The sequence below is a fragment of the Apteryx rowi genome, unplaced genomic scaffold (genome assembly GCF_003343035.1).
Source record: "Apteryx rowi isolate R43461 unplaced genomic scaffold, aptRow1 scaffold_184, whole genome shotgun sequence".
In the NCBI taxonomy this organism is placed as follows: Eukaryota; Metazoa; Chordata; class Aves; order Apterygiformes; family Apterygidae; genus Apteryx; species Apteryx rowi.
Genome location: NW_020448130.1, coordinates 112,144 through 131,470, shown reverse-complemented (window position 1 = coordinate 131,470; position 19,327 = coordinate 112,144). Strand labels below are relative to the sequence as shown.

At 37.9% G+C, this 19,327-nt stretch overlaps 1 protein-coding gene across 2 annotated transcripts in view; it reads right to left on the bottom strand.

Moving 5' to 3' along the window:
* The window catches only part of TRIQK (triple QxxK/R motif containing), a 58,761-nt gene that overhangs the window by 12,423 nt on the left and 27,011 nt on the right, over positions 1-19,327 (bottom strand). The window lies entirely within an intron of this gene.

The window sequence follows — 19,327 nt, the reverse complement described above, 5'->3', positions numbered from 1 at the left end:
AAGCCCTTTCTCCTTCATCACCCTGTTCATATTCAATGCAGAGATCCTCTCTGTGTAGCATGCTGTGGATGCTGAACTCACACTATGAATTTCCTTTCACTGAATAATCTCTCCTCAGTCTAAGGGATTATACATTGTGAAGGTCTCTGTATTATCTTTTGGTCAAATATCATTCATAAAAGGCCTGAAATAACTTAGAAAGTACTCAATGGCAAAAGGAAAAATAAATGGAACCATATCTATTGAACAAAAATGTATATCCAAGGAAACTTCTTAGGGGATAGAATGAAGAAAAGGTGACAGAATGAATATTTACATCTGATGCTCGAATATATTAATCCAGTCAATGTATCTTATATACAGTACAGGACCACTGCAGCATTATTCTTTAGAAGTCAAAGATATCTAATAATAGCATACATCAGAGAGTGGAGTACAGTGATTTTCTTGAACACTTAGGGAAAAAACTGCAAGAACAACCAAAATAGCTAAGTCATGAGATGAAGGCAGCTAAAAAGAAAATGTGTTTCTTCCCCCTAAAGTATTGCAGTAGTACTGTTTGCTATGAAATAGATAAGGATCTGTCAGAATTTCCATTATATACGGCAGGAGTTTATAAGTTATAAAGATTCACTCCAGGGTGAAATTTGGCATAGAAATATCCCAGCCTTGAATTTTTTTGTTTGTTTGTTTGGAGCCAATTTTCAATAAAGTGATGCAGCTGTTATGACTTACTTGTGAGCAAACTACAGAAATTTATCCATCTGAGATTTTTTAAGCACTAAAAATATCTTCAGCTCAGAAACAGAAAACTGACAAGGACTAGGTTCAGTTTTGGTTCTCGTAACTCAGATTTGCTGTCCTCCTGTTTGGGGCAAATAAGGCAGGACGATGAGCAGAATGACCTACATTTGAAAAGACTTTCCTTCCAGCGATGCAATGGATTAGATAATGAAAATGGGAAAGCTTCATAAGGCCCATTAGGAATGAGGCACAACTCAAGCCAGCTACTGCAACCCAACCCCCTTTCCTAACATTCCCCTTTCTCCCTCCTCCTCTCCAAGGATAAACTGTGAAGAGCTGGGGTAAATATTGCACAGGAGACACATAATCTCTAAACAAAATCTATTGGTAGGGCCAAGTCTATTCCTAGAAAAGGAAAGTTTACTGGTGTTCTTTGCATCAGTTTCAAGCACTCTGGTACTATTTATTCCAATATTGTGGTTATGGCTAAGATTGGATTGTACTGACTCAGAGAATACTTCCAGATTTATATTAAAGTTGATATGAACAACTAAACCTCCCTATATAACAAATAGGCTATTTTAATAATGACTCTGGAGCTGGTAGTTCTCCAAATCTATGCACCTGTCATTAATTTACCACTTTCTCTGCTAAATGTGATAGCCAAAAGAAAAAATATATATGTTTGGGAAGCAGTCTGAGTCCACCAAGTGCAAAAGTTTAAAAAGGGCATCTGTGGAGTCTTTTGTAATGAAAACCAGATTCAGCAATTCCACTAAAAGACTCTTAAAACATCTGAACTTTCTAAGGCCTTGGGAAAGACATCTGCACTACAGGACTATAAAGAACTATGAAAGACAAAGCCGCTACCACGTGAACACTGATCATTACCACCTGGATAGCAAGCAGAAATACATAATACTATATCCCTATGTTCTTTTGGGCCTGCAACATGTTGGAATATGTATCTGCACACTCCCAATTTCATCTAGTTTTATCTCACTTATCCTGCAAGCTTTCTTGTACATTTATCTGTCATAGTCATCAGCCTGAACTGTTTCTTCTTCCCAGGAAGTGACTGTCAAGGCCAGTTAAGATGGACTCATCAGACAAAGCCCCATTTGTCTGCCTTACCCAATGTCTGTTCAAGACAGACATTGCACTTTCCTGAGGGAACATAGGAAGGCAAGAAGAAGAAGCCAAAAGGATAGAACTGGAATATTTCCAGACCAAATTTTACTTTCTTTATTACTTAAACAAAATCCTTTCCTCTTCTACTTCTTCTCTTTCCCATCATAATCAATCCTTCATTTCTTCTCTCAAACGCCCGCACTGGCCTTCTTTTCTTTTTTTTTCCAACTACCCCAATTTCCGGATTTTTGACAAACTTCCCATTTCTTTCTTTGCAGCTTTTCCCAAGTACATCACTTTCTTTCCATTTTTAAGGCTAAAGCACTAGTCCATGATACAGCAACTTTTCTTAATGACTTACTGCCATCTCCTCCCTGCTTATGTCGTGCCTCTTGCCAGTCGCTCCAAACAGCAAATGCACAGACCATCCACTTTCCATTTCAGTGCCTGAACTTTCCTTCGCCCTTCAAAAGCTCTCCAGAGCTTGCCCTTCATCTCACCCCTTTTTTCCACCCTTGTCTGCACATTTTTTTCTATTCCTTTGCTGGAAGAGTGACCTCTGTAGCTGCTGAACTGAGTTGTGTCCATTTACAAATTCTTCTTTGAAAACTTTCTATGCGTAGAAAATAAGACTGTTTTATAATTTGTAGAATTAGAAAAGGGTGAAGACAAGGGTGAAAGATAGGGACTTTTTCAACCACAAAACACAGCTGTACTGTGAAAAATGCCAAAGTTCCCCCCTCAGAGCACAAGTGAGCATTTCATCCAATATGCAACATGAGTTTGCTTCTCCTCATGTAATTAGGATCAAAATTTCTGGATTTCCCAAGAATTATTGTGATTTACCTCTATTCAGAAGAGAGAACAAGATCTTATACATTTTCTATTCAATAATTGTAATAACAGATTAGAGATGACCTGACCTGGAATTGTCAGTATTCTTTCTAATTAAACCTGCAATGGCACCACGATTAATGCAAAACTAAAACTAAACAATAAATATGAACTAGACAAGTTCATTAAGTTCTGGGTGACCATTTCTTATTTAGTCTGCAGAAATACTGTGACATGATCATGCTAGTATCAATAACACTAGTTTTGCATACATCTCTTTTGCATGCATCTTTGCAACGCACGTAACTGAGCATGCAACATGCTGAGCATTATATTTTAAGAAAACTGACTACATATAAGATTGTGTTTTTAAAGACACTGCCATTTAAGACACAGCCTGAACGGAATACATTTTAACTCTCTAATTCTACAGCATAACTTCAGGAGAAAAAAAAACTGAGATTCCCTGCCTCTTCTATATATTTACTTCTTCGTTCTGACAATAGCTCATTACTAGGATTGAATAACAGACTAAAGACTGCCTCTCTGCTTTTCAATTCATCAGGCTTAAGCAGAAACAGGACTGCATCTTTGGCCTTTGTTGATACTGCTGTCCAAGCTTATTATCATATGAATATCTAGTTATTGTTTTATAAATGTTCACATTTCAGGAGCTCCCTGCTTCTTTTCTCTCAGTAGACTTTACAATATCCACCTTCATTATCATTATGTGGCAGCACTGCTCTTCGCCTGCATTTGCTACTTTAAAAATTAATGCACTGCTATTTTCTGAATACTGTACTGCGTAAGCTGCTTATGAGTACATTATGCTATCAAGCAAGCACATGCAGAAAAGCTTCCTAAACTGTTATTCTTTCAATGAAAATACAGCTGGTTCTGCTTCAAAGGCACTTCTTTTCACCTGCAAATGGACTTGCTCCTACACTTATTCCTCAATTCATTGTCTTTTATTTGTGTCTGCAAATCTTTAATTGCCTTTAATTAGAAAAAAGTAAATTCAGTGCTTTAATCTTGCAAATACATTCAATCATAATTCTGTCTGGGATGACTACCAAGTTCTATTCACTGACTGATCTTTATAACAAAGGTATATAAATTTATTGTCCGTTTATATAGACCACACCAATTAAGCCACAATGGAAAAGCAAATAGATAAGAGTCAAAATATTTGAAATGAGAAATGTGCAATCTAAATTTAATTACTCAGACGAATTATTTGAAGATGAGTTATTTACAGCATGCCAAAAAATCTGACAGATAGTAAAATTTGCTAATCAACATTACAGATTTAAAATTCCTTTCAACAGCTTCAGTATAATTTGTAACAACCAACAAACTGCTGTCCTGAATCTTTCTGTGCTGGTATTACAGTCATAATCAAAACAGTAATAAGACTTTTTCCACACAGTAGCAATCCATTTCAAATGTTCAAGTATTGTTTAAAGTGTAATAAAATTACAACCATTGGGTAAATTCTAGCTAATGTTAGTAGTTTGATTAAAGTGCATTAATACAACTGATGCTGAACCCAAGATTAAATTGTATACATAGCTAACTAAAAGCTAGAGACGGACTGCAGTAAGCTTTACTGTCAAACTGGAAGTGTTTAATCACACACCTAGTTAAACTGAAATCAATGTTCTTATTATCGATCCAAATTAACAAAGCTTTTGGGAACCCTCCCAGGAAATCCTACTGTACAAGCACGAGCAAGACGAGGCTCCTCTAGTCCTTTTAGGGCTTCCACAGGCCAACTTTGAGCAGCCGCTCATATTTCCTTGCTACAATAGGGGTAGGGAACATATTAGATCTTGCTGGCAGGGAGGGACAAAGGTGCAAACAGAGGAAGACTCAGTCACATGATTCCCCACTGTCCCCTTATTCAGAAGACATAGAAGATCACATTCACTGCACCAAACTTCAGGGATTCAGGCACTTGCTTGCTCTAGCTCTCTCTCTACTTCCCATTGGGAGGCTTCTCCAAAGAGTGAGCCATAGCAGAGTGGAATACACTACACAGCCCCCTGGAAGGTTCTATTTTACTGCAATTAACCACAGAGAGAGGCTAGAGTTGTTCAGCAACCAAATCAGGTGGTTAGTTTAATCTCTAAACCTAGGTGGAATGAATTGGAGCCAAAGTAACTAGATATAAAGGAGCAGTGGAGAAGGAGAAGTTTTCTACATGTTTTTCTCTGGATTCTCGGACCACTGTACACATGACCAAACTATCTTCGAAGTAATTAGCTTAGGCATTACTAACACTATAGAGAGAACATCACAGAACTATGCAGAGGCTTTAGATGCATCTAAAATCACAGCTGAGGTGGTAGCTCACGGTGAATTCCATGCTTTCTGTTACGCCCTGGCAGTTCCCAAGCCAGAGATCATGCTATGTCTATACTACACAGAGCCACTGTTTTGTAAACACTAACACAGTGCCTCTTCAGAACCCTTCTTGTGCACCAGCTAGGTTCTCTGGGGCTTTAAATTACATACTCACAAGAAAATTTAGTTTAGAAGAGACCTGTGGAGGTCATCTGATCCAACACCCCGCTCACAACAGAGCCAACTTCTAAACTGGATCCAACCTGAAAGTCACATCGGGTTGACCAGGGCCTTACGTAGCGGAGTTTTGAACATCTCCAAACATGGAGATTGCACAACCTCTCTGAACAACCTCTTCCAATATATGACCATTCTTCTGGTGAAAATTTTTTCTCATATGTAATTGGAATTTCCCATGTTCTAACTTGTGTATGTTGCCTCTTGTCCTACCTTTGAGAAGAGTTAGGCTTCACCTTCTATGTAGCATCTCATTAAATAGTTGTAGACATCAATAAGGTCTCCCCTGAACCTTCTCATGTAATTAAAGTGCACCAGAGGAATTCAGTAGGGTCTATACCCAACAAGTCAATTGACTCAAAAGTTCAAAGGCTTTGTTCTTTCAACAATTCTGTAACTTTACAGTAATACCAGGGGATATAGATATTTCTTTTCCTACATGCCTGGATCTCCTCAAGTCTGAGCTCTATCTCATATAGGAAGGGAGAGAATTTCAAACCAATGGAGCCCTCATAGAAAACAGTCTTTCTAGACACACAGTAGCAGAATTTTCCTTTAAGTGCCTTTGCTAAAGCCCACAAGTTAGGTGTCTGGTTGGGTAAAGAAGTATTCTTTCAAGCACTTTGTAACATCACCCAGATCCACAAAGGTCCCTATGCACCTAGCTTCTAAGGTGCTTGAACAGAAGTAGATGCCTAAATATCTTTGTAAGAGATCTTAAACCAGTTATTATATATTCACTGAGTAACAGAATTTGAATCTAGTGAAACTCTGTGAAATTCTACTCTCACATAACACTTATGTTTTAAACATGCATGTATCATCCACACCATTACAACTCTAAAATTGAAAAAAACTATTTATTTAGGATATTAGAGGATTTTCAGAAAAACAAAATTCCAGAGGAAATTCAGGCCTAATCTCATGTAAAATCAGAAAGCAAGTCACATATATGTAACAGTGTTTAAGACATTATTGTCCACTTTTGAGGATAAGTGCCAGAATTCTAGTTCTCTTCTACAACAACAAGACCAAGCCCTCAAGTATCTACTATTATTTTTGTGCTCTTAACATCACACAGATATATTCAATGATCATTCTTTTTCCAGAGACACAGAAGAGAGATTTTCTTATTTTTAATTGCTGTGATTACAAATGCTTCTGAAGTCTTAGGTTAACAGAAACATTTTGATATGTCTTGTACGTACTCAGGAGTATGTTTGTACTCAGAAAAAGCATGAAAGCCCCCCACAGCCTCTCTGTTTTTTATTCAGGTTTAATGGCAGCTCAAATCACTGACCATTTTTCAATCTTGAGAGACAGAACAGCTTGACACTAATAATACATTTGCAAAGGACACATCATCATTTAACACAACATTAAGTGCTCAGGGACAACTTTTTACCGTAGACACAATGTGCTCTGAGCTCAAGGTTGACATTTAATGCTACAAAGATAATCCAACCAGTCATTCATGAGGGGTAAATTAATTTTCAAGCAACTATATTTCAGCTTTAAGCCAACAAGAAGGATGCATTAAAATGAATAAGTTCCTTTTATGCTGCCTGCAAGATTAAAAAAAATCAAAATATAAGGCACCCTTAAGTACACCAAAATATATCCATTTAATTCTTGCTATCTTTCCCTGATTCCAAAACAGAAGTCTGCTAGTATTTGTTAAATGTAATATTCTGACTGGAAAAAAAATCTCTTAGAAAATCCCTCAGAATTATTGAGTTGCTGTTCTATAAACAGCATACCATAAAAGGAATGCTTTACATTTAAAATCTGTATTAGGCATATGTTGACTATAACAAATATTTAAAACACATTTAAATTAGCACATTTTCTGAGAGTCCTTTAAGTAATATTTTAAAAACCTATATAAACAACTTAAAAGAGAATTTTAGAAAACTGTATATTAATAATTTACAAAATAAAAATAACATCAATTCTTTGTCAGCTAATTCAGAAGTCATACAATTTCATTGTTTCCAATATCTGTAGAATATACATAGTTAATTGCAAGACTGTAATAAAAGAATAAAGAACAGTACTAAAAATATTGATGCTTACTATTTGAGGGATCTTCTTTTTTCATACATTTCAATATTAAGTCATCTTTTTCAGCCTTTCGCTCAAGTCAACAGGTGCATGCTTACAGCCATTAAAAAAGTAATAGCTCCATATAAAAAGGAATATCCTGAACACACAGGATGGCAATTCTTCAATTAACCTTTCCAATGATCTCTTTAACATTTTATATTCAAACAGACAACTATGACAACATTAAATACCTTTTTCAAAACAAATTAACACAATTAATTTGAAACATATCATTGAATGGGTGTCTTGCCTCTTTTTTTTTTTCTCCATCTACCCAATATATACATGCATGCATGTGCACGTGTAGTTTTGGGTAAGGTTTATTACTTTGTTACACAACAAGTATCAGCATTTGCACTTTCATATAAACAATCATGTTTCAGTAAAAATTCTGAAACTGAGCAAAGCAAAACAAAAATACTACTGCTTAGGAGCGTGTGTGAAATACCCACTATTAGCACAATGTATAAGACACACTTTTATCAAGAATTTGATTAGACTGTATTTGGACAATGGAAATTATAGTACTATTTCTTTGATGCTTAATACTACGAAAAAGGCAGCATAACATGGGGTAAGAGCACACAAAGAGTCTTTCTGCCTTTCTGAGACAGACTGAGCCAAGTTCCAACTTGGCTTACATTGGTTTTATTAACTTTGTTGGCTCCATATAGAGGAAAATGTGATATACCCTGAAATAAGTGAAAACAGACTTACGCTCAAAGCTTTCTCGGAAGATGGACATAGCATGCAGCACAATAGTTTCAGAGCTGCACCGTTTCTGTGAGTTTTCTTTTGTTCTTTGCAATCTCTGTCTCTAGAGGCCACAGACAACTTTTCTTTTTTTAGTATATCCTGTTTGAAGATACACTCATAGCTCAAGTAATAGGGAAAAAAACTGAACAAGATAGATGCTACGCAGCAAAGGCAAGAAAAAGAGAGTATAATCATCATTGTCATAGATAATGATAGCACCCAGAGGACACTCCCAACAACCAAGTTCTGCACAGATATATTAACTACAGAATCACAGAAAGACAGGTCTGGCAGGGACTTTGAGAAGTTTTCTTGTTAGCCCCAAGGTAAGATCAAGTTTATCTATACAATTCTTGACTGATGTTTGTCTATGCAGTTTTTAAGGAGTCCCTAATAATGGAGATTCCACAGTCTCACTAGCTTTCCCCCAGTGCTTCGCTATCTTTATTATAAAAGTTTTCTTAAAGTCTAACATCTAACTTAAATCTCCTTTGTTGAACTCTTAGCTCGTTACTTTTTGTCATACCCACCATAGGCTTGGAGAACAGATGATTTATTCCCTTAAGGTTTTTATATATTTAAAGACTGTCATCACATCTCTCAAAATCTTCTGCTGTCCAGACTGAATAACCCTAGTCCTTCAGTCTTTGTTTTCTGGACCTCTCTTGCTCTCCTCTGGACTTTTTTTCCTAATCTTTGAACAAAATCAGACACAGCACTTCAGCAGAGGTGTTATCACTATCTTTCATATATACTCTCCTTCTACATTCAATTAYAGTCTGTGACTCTGTTCACCATTACAAATCCTTTTCAAAATTATTGCCTAAGCAGTTGTTCTTCCTGCTCAGTTTGTGGGTTGATTATTTCTACCAAGATTAAGAATCTTGCCCTTTTCCTCATTGTATTATATTTTATTTTTCCAAGCAGTTTCATCAATTTCTCAAATTTATTTTGAATTTTAATCTTATATCCCTACTTGTTTTCTTCCTCCCAGCTTGGTATAATTTGCAAACGTAATTCATCATTCCTCTTGCAATTAGAATATTGGGCCCAGGACAGAGCCCTGTGGATCCCTCATTACACCTTCACAAATAGACAGCAAACCATTGATAACTACTGAATACAGCTCTCGTACCAACTTGGCACCCACCTTGCAATAGCTTCATCTGTTCATGCATCTCTAGTTTGCGTATCAGACTACACTGTCAAAAGCCTTAATAAAGTCAAGACATACGGCACCTCTTCCTCTTCTCCAGGCATAAGGTTTGCCACTCTGGCAAAGAAGAATATCAGACTGGTATGACAGATCACGTTGGCTGTTACTTATCTCCTTGTTATAGTCTAGGTACTTACAAGACACTGTCCGTCCCTGTCCTGGAGAGCTTATTGTTAAGGATGAGGGAGTTGCATTCAATACTTTATGAATATTATATGTCCCATCTGTTTGCTTGTTATTGTGATGTTGGCTGTGTAATTACTAGAGGTTAGTTCCAAAAAGAGCTTAGGTAGGAAGGTAGAAAAGTACTACTAATAGTTCTCTAGTGAGAGCACTTAAAAGACAACAAAGGAAAATATAGGGACTGATGACCAGGTCATCAAATTCAGCTGCCCACAATAAAACATATCCATGTAACAGATGCTCCAAAAAACACCTATTCTGCTCTTCTTACCTCCATAATTACATAGCCAGAAAATTCTCCCACTATCTTGCATAAAGTTACTTTCTTTTGATCTTATACAAAATAGGAAAGACTGAGGTCACAGGAGAAGTTGAAGATTCTCTATTGGGAAATATTTTAGGAAAAAATATATTCATGATTCTAGAGGTGGATCATGGTCCACACTCCAAAGAAAGCAAGACCTCCCTCCCCTAATTCCCCACTGAAGAAACCCCCCTCAACAGTCCTAGCCAATCTGATGCAGTGAGAAATGCTTCCTGACCACAACTCTCACAATAAGTTTAACCTCTGAGCACATGAACAGGGCCAAACCATCCACTGCCTGAAAAATGTTTCCAATATCAGCAATCTGAAATTTATTCCCAGTTACTCTGGTGTATCATGCTAGTCTAGTTCTAGAACATCATTTTAACCATTCACAACTGCAGTTGCTGAACAAGCACCACAACATTGTCAAGTACTGTAATAATAATATTAAACCTTCTGGATAAAGGGGTAATGGTGTTTCAGGAGGGGAGGATCTCTTTCCCTCTATTATAGTTAACTCCTCACTGCCTGACGGGTCTGACCTCATTAGGGGAGGGGGCCTGTCCCTGGGAGAAGTCCCATGGGGACTGCAGCACTGATGGAACTGGAATCGCCCCTTCTCCTCCCTCTGTCCTTGCAGCTGCGGAGCCCTGGCCTCTGGATACTGCCTCCTTCACAAGCAGGAAGGAGCCACAGGCTTTCCTCAACCTCACATGTCCGGCTTTCTGCTTTGGGACTTTCCTTTGAAGAGGCGAGACACAGAGACAGTGCAGCATAAGGAGAATCTAGGTTCACTTCTCTAATACCTGCTTTGTCGAGCTGAAATCTTTTTTTAACACTAACCTGTATTATTACTGCTAAGATTCTTTCCTTTACTTCAAATTGACTCACTGTCAGTTCATCACTGGTCACAACTTGCCCAAGAAAGGTTTGCAGATTCTGAACCAAACAACATCTGGTTTGGAGTAGAAACTTGTGGATAAGGGACTGAATTTACAGATTTAGTCTGAGTACGAGATTCCTGGATTTCACCTAAGAGGAGAAGCTGCAAGACCTGAGAGGGATACTCTATGAATAATCACAGTCAGATCATACACCAAGGAGAATGACACAATCTTAAAAGCGAAAGACTGGGGGAAGGAACAAAAGATGTCTGGGTGAAGAGACTTGCATGAGGTCATACACCAGAAGAATGGCACAACTGTGATCCTGAATGTGTTAACTCCTGATCCAGTGTCTTATCCAGTGGATAATGCTTTTCTCTGAATTGAAAATAAATTGGATGCTGTCTGCCAACATGCAGTAATTCCTTACTAGTAAAAGTCATATCATTCTGGACCAGCTGTATATTACAACACCATCCCAAAACATAAGTTGTAATTTATTAATACTGTCCAAGTAAAAGGTTTCCAGTAATACTGTCGGCATTTGCAATTCTCACTTCAATGAAGCATGCTGCAAAGGATGCTTTGTCAGACCTATATATCACTGTCACTCCAGGAGTCAATGCACTGACATTTTTAGCAGAGGTGGATGTTAGAGGATACTGTGAAAGCGATTATGTAAGATGGAAAGGCAGGTTTTTGGAGTTTCACTCACCAGCAACGCAGAAATCAGAGGCTTTTAATGGAATTAGCGGGGAAGGGAACATCTCTTGTACACATCACCATTATCCTCCGGGATCCTAAAATTACTTGTGAGGAATAATCTCTCCAGCTCGCTCATAATTTTAGCACTCCTAAGAAATACATATCTTCAGTTCACCCATAATTTAAACTTCTTGCCTTCAACAGAAACACCAGTTGACAGGTCTTAATTAAAAGTGAACGACAGCAAGAGCAGCTTACTTAAAAGTGTAAAGGAAATGCATATTTATGAGCACCCAGAGTAATGGTTTATGGACCTCAGAACTAAAGGTGTAATAATGTCTTGAAGCATATTAGGAGACACAATTTTACCTTCAAAAGCCAAACTGAGCTACAGCCAACAATGAGATCTGTATTTGTGTTAAGATATTAAAGCCTGCTACTACAAAAAGAAAGGCTAGAGACTGGCTGACTTTTAAACTTATCTGTATTTTTCCAGACATATTACTCCATCCTTTTCTTTCCCCTTTCTGGTGGCTTACAGAAAAGGAACTATGTCTGTGTGTGCAGTATATTAAAACATGTAAAAACTACGGCCTCTCACTCCTGACTTCAGGACTGGAGTTACTGCCTTGCAGGAGAATGTTTGGCAGACATTCACAAATACTGCAATGTTCCGTATATCGTGCAGAATAGCTAGGCTACTCCATACTTTCTCTTTAGGCATATACAAATGACAATTAACTTAAATGCTGTAATTTTACCATCACATTGCCATTATTCTGATTTTACCTGGGACCTTTTGACTTTACCTGGGACCATTCTGTCTTCATTTTCATCAGCATCGCTTCTATGTTGATAGTTTTATGAATCAAGTCAGTCTGTTTCAGTAATAGTCTTATTTTAAACCTTGCTACACTATTTAACTTAAATAATGAAAGGTGTGTAGTAGGGAAGTTTACTCAAAAAAGCAAGGATTTTTCCCAACATCTTTTTTCCTGAAACTTAATTCCACGGGATAATCTTTTGAGTGTTGCCTCTTGTAAGAAACAGTTAAAATCTGGAGTGACTGCTGAAGAAACCAGCCCACCTTCTGGAAAAATATTCTATTAGAGCAGAAAAAGCATGGAGCTGTTTTCTGTTCCTGGATCTTACATAATATTATTGCATGACCTTTGGAAATCTCTTTTCTTAAGACTATGGTACTCAACAAAAACTTGAAATCCTGGTGTAACAGTGTAATAGGAGTGAAAAATAATCATGAATGCTATCTATTGAAGATGATTCTCTGATGGCCTATATTAATTTATTTTTAAAGTTTTTAAATTTGCATTTACAAATGCAATGATAAACAATGAAAAAGTACCTGAAAAAGTAACTGAATCTGTTACTGAGAATGTTAATTCTCATTAATTAAAAATGCATGTTAAATATTTATAAATCCATACACATAGAAATTTCAGTTTCTGGAATTTAAAAACATACAAAAAAACTCTAAATCAAACAGAAAACCAACTTTTAGCAATGCCTGTTTCCTCACAAACTCTTTATATTGACACAGGTCTGATCACAAAGGTCCTAAGTAACACCCCCCCCCCCCTCTTTTTTTTTCTTTGTTTGAGAAGTCCCTTCATTCAGTGATTCTACAGAAACGACACCTTTCTGTAGTGACCTAGCATGCAATGCAGGACACAGAATTTCACCCATGCACCAGTATCTCCAGCCCAGTAACATGGGCCTAGTTGAAGTGTATCTACTACGGGAGTAGAGTCGACGTGCAAACATCAACAAAGAGAATCCATCAATTGCCTTGACAGTGTACTCCAAAAAGAAAAGATATTTATTGCTTAAGACAGATGAAAGAGCTTAGTAATAAACTACCTGAAAAGTTCTCTATTAATATTTCCTACTCTGTTCTTTTTTTTTTTTTTTAATAACAGMAAGAACACATGTATTATACATAGCATGCTGAGTGAGAAACAGCCAGTGCATTTCTTTTTCAGTCATTTTTCAGTTTTCAAAACCTGGAGTTTTGTCTTATATTTGGAATGAATTGTCTTTGTGAATGTCTCATTTCATAGATAAATAGATATAGAAAACTCTTATCCCACAAAACAAAATAAAATACCACCCAATAGCCTGTTTTTGAACAACTTCAGTTCCTCAGAACACAAAAGACACAACTTCACTTTTAGGAACAATGCAGTCCTTACAACAGGCATTCTTTTCCTAGATCCAAAGGAAAGCCAGCAGATCTGATTATGCCAAGTCGCCAGAATTCAGCAAAGGAATTTTGTAGATGCAGTACAGATTGCACTAAATTATTAAAACTATTGCCACTAACATCTGAGTGAAACATACATGAAGTGGAGATTTTCATCAAGTTATGTTTTACATTTTTGTTGAAAGTTCTTTGGGTTATATATTCAAGTGAAATCTCAGGTGCAAAATCCATAGGAGTAGAAGAAATACAATGCTAACTTTATGCTTATGTTCTAACCAATAATTTCTTACTGGGTGTTAGGAGGTAAAACATGCTGATAGTCTCACTCATCCTTCTCTGACGCCAGTATCCCACACCATGATCAAATGGCAGCCATAGCTGATATGTGCCCGTGATATGGTAGGGACTAAAAGTCCAAATAAAGACAGGTACCACCATCACTTTCCACTCCAGGTATTTCCCCACTATCATCCAGTTCAGTCAATATTTCCACCTTCTCTCAGACATACTGAGAACAAAGCTCTTTCAGTGCATCCCTGTAACAGAGTGCAATTACACGATGAGAGAAATTTTATGCCAAGGGTTTCAGTAATGTTTAATGCTGCACACTCACAAGGATTTCACTGAAAATGTGCTAATCTAGGTTAAAACCTGGGAAATAACTGATTTTGCATATGCTATTCAATAAATAAGTAGATGATTTTACTTTAGAAGGAAAACTCTACCTAAAACAAGCACTTTAGTCGGTGAGGTATGCAATGGAGATGTCCCTTACTACCATGACCTTACTGTAAAACCTTTGGCACTTGCTATAAACTGTTTTCAAACTGTTCCTATTTACTTACTGAATGAAATATGTTCCCAGGTTCCTTGACAACCTACAAATACTATGTGCTTCTCCTTTCTCTCCCCCTGGAGATGAGCTAATCGCTAGAAGTCTTTGGTATGAACCATCTTTTAGTTTCCCATTGACATTTTTTGATGACAAGAATGCCTGAGTCACATCCTATTCCTACCAGTGGGACATGCTGTAACAGCTAGGGCCAAGGGGTGAAATAGGAAAGTCCAGTCAAAGATGTACAGTTAGGGATCCCCAGAGAGATTGAACGCTGTACTTATTAACCAGAGTGAATATTGCACTTCTGTAAAATAAAATATAAAAAAGGCAACAACATCAAATGTACCCAGCACCTTATAAAAAAAATGAAAACAGGAACGATAATGTTGTGGAAGTATACAAGTTTCTGGGTCTTTAACCTGTGTTGCTTTGATGGTTTTGCCATTTTATGTTGAGAGCACAAGCACTGAAAACCAAAGATTAATGTTACCATAGAAATGTGTCCCTTTTCTCTCACTCCTCTCCTCCCAGCAGGAATTTTCTATTCACTTCAACAAGGAAAAAGCTTGTGAAATTCAAGATTATGTTCTTCAGTTCTCCTGAATTCTTGATTTTGGTGAAAATATTCAGTATTAATGTTTCCCAAAGTAAAACTCCAGGCAGAAAGTTATGGTAATCCTTCCAAATATATTTTTAGCTATAAATATCTCAGAAAGCTGCTCCACTTCACAGTAAAACCTTGTCCATATGGAACATATGACTAGAAAGGACTTTGTGAACTACTGAAATCCAGTTCTCTGTTAGTGCAGCCACCCATATCACTCAGTTTTGTTCAAAACTGATCATAGAGAATGGTCAATTTGATTTTTTTTTTTTTTTTTTTTTTGTCTGTAGCACTACAAGCAGGACATCACTCCAGAGCCTCAATTTCCTATTAGAAATTGTCTTCTAATCTCCAGATTTGTCTATGGCCAGTTTATATCCAGTTATAGACTGAGTATATATAGACTTATGTCTCTCCCAGTGTTCAGCCCAAAAATATTTACAGAAAGCAACCATATTTGTCTTAGCTTGTGTTTCACTAGGCCAAACAAGTTGACTCAAAAATTGTTTTCATTTTCTTGGTCACTGTAGTAGTTCTTTCAGCATCTTTTTCAATTTTAATTCAGCTTTTTCCTTAAACATGCATGGCCAAAGTAGTACTCAAAACTTCAAATGCACTGTTACCAGTGCCCTGTCTAAAGGCTTTAATACTTCCTATCTTTACTTGAAATACATACAGGGATAGTGTATACTGTTTCACAGCCATGATTTGGATGATCATCAGAAACAAGGGGACCTTTCCTCTGAGGTTTCAGCTGATGAGTTTGCAGCATTGGTAGTGAGCTTGTCAACAAAGTAAAGATATAAGCCAAGTTTTAAAATGTTGATACAACCCACCCTGATATTCCTACAGTGTGACAAGTATCACATCATCAGTTTTCGGTTTCTCTATTTGTCCAAGCAAAGGAAGCATGCTGAACACCTTTGAGAACCTTTACTGTGACAGGACTTTATGCTGCTACAGTTCTGAGCAAATATTCCTTGCATTTCAGAAACAAATGAGAATAATCACAGAGAATGTCAGAAAATTCAGGTTGGAAGGATCTCTGGAGGTTACCTAGTCCTCTGCTCAAGGCAGGGCTAACTTCAAAGTTAGATCTAGTTGCTCAGGGCCTTGTAAAATTGAGTTCTGAAATATCTGGTCCAAAGGAGGAAATTCCAAAACGTCTCTGGGCAATTTGTTGCATATTTACCTGGATTATGAAATCCAGAAATAAAGCTGGATTATCCAGCTTTATCGTGAAACTTTTCCAAAATCATCCCAAAAGCCAGCAGTGTGCACAGTCCTTTGATAATATTTTGACAAAAGACAATAAACAAAACAGGAAGCAACATAATAAGCCTTTCCAGTGTCTAAAAGGTATTCAGTGGCATCCTGGGTTGCATCAGGAAGAGTGGTGCCAGCAGGTCGAGGGAGGTGATCCTCCCCCTCTACTCAGCCCTGGTGAGGCTGCATCTGGAGTACTGCGTCCAGTTCTGGGCTCCCCAGTACAAGAGACATGGAGCTACTGCAGCAAGTCCAGCAGAGGGCTACAAAGATGATGAAGGGACCGGAGCATCTCTCATATGAGGAAAGGCTGAGAGAGCTGGGCCTGTTCAGCCTGGAGAAGAGAAGATTGAGGGGGGATCTTATCAATGTGTACAAATATCTGAAGGGAGGGTGTCAAGAGGATGGAGCCAGACTCTTTTCAGTGGTGTCTAGTGACAGGACAAGAGGCAATGGGAACAAACTGAAATACAGGAAGCTCCATCTGAACATGAGAAAAAACTTCTTTACTGTGGGGGTGACTGACCACTGGAACAGGTTGCCCAGAGAAGTTGTGGAGTTTCCTTCCTTGGAGATATTCAAAAGCCATCTGGAAACGATCCTGGGCAATGTGCTCTAGGTGAGCTTGCTTGAGTAGAGGGGTTGGACCAGATGGTCTCCAGAAGTCCCTTCCAACCTCAACCATTCTGTGATTCTGTGATTCTGTGATTCTGAGATTCATCTTATTTTCACACTTAGGAATTGGAATTTGCTCCCACTTACAAGGACACACATCTGAAGTAACTCTGCTAAATTCAGTATTGTGATATCTATAACAAACCTCCACCACAGTAAAATATCTGACCTTCCAGCTCACGGTCTCTTGACCGTCAAAAGTGTTTCTCTTCAGACTTAAAGTTGCCTGAAAGGTAGCTGGATAAAGCAAAAAAAGTTAACACTGAACAATGTTCCTTAATTCCTTATATTGTCAGTGGTAGAACTAGAATGGGAAAGACCACCCTTCACGGACTTCTTTTTTCTGCTTTGCCATAGCCAAAACATTTTATTCTCCTTCTCTCATGAATACTAAAAAGCACTTTCCACTTTGTCCCTTTCATGATGATTCCTCATTAGAATTTGATAGTTTTCTTTACACAAACACAACAGGTCATATTTGCTTCTTCCAGTAAGCCATTTGGGCAGACACTCCTCCATGGAATATATGCTATGTGGTCTGTGGTTTTCCAAGCTGCCTTTCAAGATACAAAGAGTTCCTGTGATGCAGACATGAGTCCGATTTTCTTGTAACTCTCCCAGTCATTTCCATCTGGTATTGTACTTAACAGGTTGATTTTCTGAGATACTTCACACTCTGAAGTATGTTAAGGATTGTACCTTCAATTCTATTTGATTTGCAATTTATTCAATGTTTTTCCCTGTGCCGTTCATTCCAGTTTGCATAGTACCCATCTGTTCCACAAAAGACACAGAAGACTGCAGTCTATCTTTTCTGGAAAAGTATTTCTTCAGGTATAAACCTACTAGCCATTTCACTCCATTTCTTCTGAATATACCACACTATACCTGAACATTATGAAAAAGGCCGTCGCCAAAAGAGCTATGTTCAGGTCTGGTTGTGCTTTCTAGACCTATGGAAGACAACATCATTGTTGACTGTAGACAGTGCAAAATACCTTTTAAAATACAAGGTTTTAAACTATCATTTTTACTATTCATACCATAATTCAGCAAGTAGGACTGACCTGACCTACAGACACCTCTCTAATGAAATCAGAGGTGATTCTAAGCAAGTCAAGGAAAGCCTGCACAGGAAACTAATCTTTCTTACACTTCCTTCTAATCTGTTCAATCTGCTTGTTAGATAGACTAAAGGTTCTTCCCAAACTCACTTGAGCTGTGGCTTGGCTTTACAGTATGTTCGGCAGCAATACTTGATTATGCCACTTGTTGCCCTGACTTTTGCCATGTGATTCAGTCCCTGCAGTGTGTCATCCTGCTCTTTTATTCATATTAGCTCAGTTACATGCAGTCAGTTGATGAAGCAGATCAGGGAAATGATTCAACTGAAAAACCACTCAGCCCAATTTCTTCTTCAAGCTGGATCAAAATGCCCACATAAACAGCTGTGCCATCACAAACAATGGTATAGTACACTGTGACATGGGGACAGGAACAAGTAGTGAGAGTCAGGTATCTTAGGTAGGTGTTGCTAATGATTACTTTGTAATGTCAAACTGCACCCTTTGGCTATCTGGTTGCAGGTGTACTAATACATTATACTATGGCAATAGGAACTGAAAATCAATTGTCTGTACTGTTAAATTCTTAGAACAGTGTCTGGCACAGTTTGTGTCCAGGGTAACTAACACTCTCCCAAGCAATTCCCATGCATGGTTCAAGAGCTAACACGGGCCTACAGCAATTTCCAATAAGCAGTTTGCACACAACCCCGCTGTTTTGGGGACAAAAGAGTTTAACAGTATGGTCAGGTTCATTCAATGCCAGTTGGCCTCTATGCCAGAAAGCAGCCCCAGGCTTATTTAATTTACAAGTGTAGACATGAATCACCAGGCCAAAGTCAGAGACCTCTCACCTGTAGGAATGCCTGCAGAGATGATTCTTACAATGTTCAGTCAATGCTTGCAAAACTTCTAGGTGGCTCAACTTGTATTTTATTTTAACTTAAAACTTCTTCCAGCTCCTCAGTTACATTGACTCAGGCTATGTCCCTCAGGCTATGGCTACACAAACAGTTGCATGTTCATTCTGCCTATGCTCTGAACTGGTCAGGTGCAAACCAACTTCAAACCAGAAGATGCAGTGCCATAACATATAGCATCATGGCAAAGTTAATTAGCACTGCTGACAGGCTAAAACAGCACGAGCACAATGCTCAGGGAGTCCAAAGCTGAGGGATCTAATATACTCTATGGTTTCAGCCTTCCTTGC